Source organism: Otolemur garnettii, unplaced genomic scaffold, assembly GCF_000181295.1.
Source record: "Otolemur garnettii isolate 467f Iridium unplaced genomic scaffold, OtoGar3 scaffold00162, whole genome shotgun sequence".
In the NCBI taxonomy this organism is placed as follows: domain Eukaryota; kingdom Metazoa; phylum Chordata; class Mammalia; order Primates; family Galagidae; genus Otolemur; species Otolemur garnettii.
Genome location: NW_003852557.1, coordinates 2,338,307 through 2,339,556, shown reverse-complemented (window position 1 = coordinate 2,339,556; position 1,250 = coordinate 2,338,307).

Sequence of the window (1,250 nt, the reverse complement as noted above, 5' to 3'; positions counted from 1 at the left end):
TACCTGTTTGCTCTCTGTATGTCTTCTTTAAATGAATGTCTTTTCAAGTTCTTTTTCCATTTTTAATTGGGTTATTCATTTTTTACTATCGAGTTATATGAATTCTTGATATCGTTTGGATATCAACCCTTCATCAGATAAATAGATGGCTTGCAAATATTTCCTCCTCTTATGAACCTTGCCGTTCACTCCGCTGATCATCTCGATTGTTGTCCAGAAATCTTTTAGTTTAGTGCAATTCCACATGACTTTGTTTTTAAATTTTGTTGCTTGTACCTTTAAGTTCAAAACCAAACAATTATTGCCCAGCCATCTCTTTTATTTTGCAAACAGATCTCAGGAGAAAAGTTTTCAGTTGTTTCCTACTGCTGATAATATTACTGTGGATTTGTCATCGATGGCCTTTTTTATGTTGAGGAACTTTTCTTCTATGCATAACTTGAAAGATTTTTACCATGAAGATGATAAACTTTGTCAAATGCTTTGTCTTTGTTAATTGAGATTATCATCTATTTGTTTTAATCTTTTAGTCTCTTAATGTGATATATCACATTGATTTATTTGCATGTGTTAAACTAAATTTGCATGTCAGTGATAAATTCCACTTGATCATGATGCATAGTTTGTTGGATATATTGTTGAATGTCATTTGTTAATATCTTATTAAGAATTTTTGTATTAATATTTATCAGAGATAGTCTTATTTTCTTGTGGTTTCTTTGTCAGACTTAGTTATGAAAGTGATACTGACTTCATAATATGTATTAGGAATTATTCCCTCTAGCTCCATTTTTTTGGAATAGTTGAAGTATAGGTAATAATTCTTTTTTTAATATTCGGTACAATTCATCCATGAAGACGTCTGATCCTGGAGTTTTCTTCACTGCATTGGAAGGTTTTTAATAACTTTTTCAATCTTCTCTGGTTAATCTCTTAATCTCCTTACATTATATTGCTATTGTTCTGTTCTAGTTTTTTACTGATGTTGTTGTTTATTTGTTTGTTTTGCTTTGTTCTTCCTGTTTTTGTATCAGTGTAGTTACAATTTTCTTAATTTTTTTATTTGGTCAAAGAACTCTTACTATTACTGATGTTTTAATCATTTTTCTCTTCTCTATTTGATTAATTTCTGTCCTGACAGGTACTGTTTTCCTCCTTCTGCCAACTTTGGGCTTAGTTTGTTCTTTTTCTAGCTTTTTTAGAAGCAGCATATAGTTGGATAATGTTTCCTTTTTTCTTAACTTAACAAG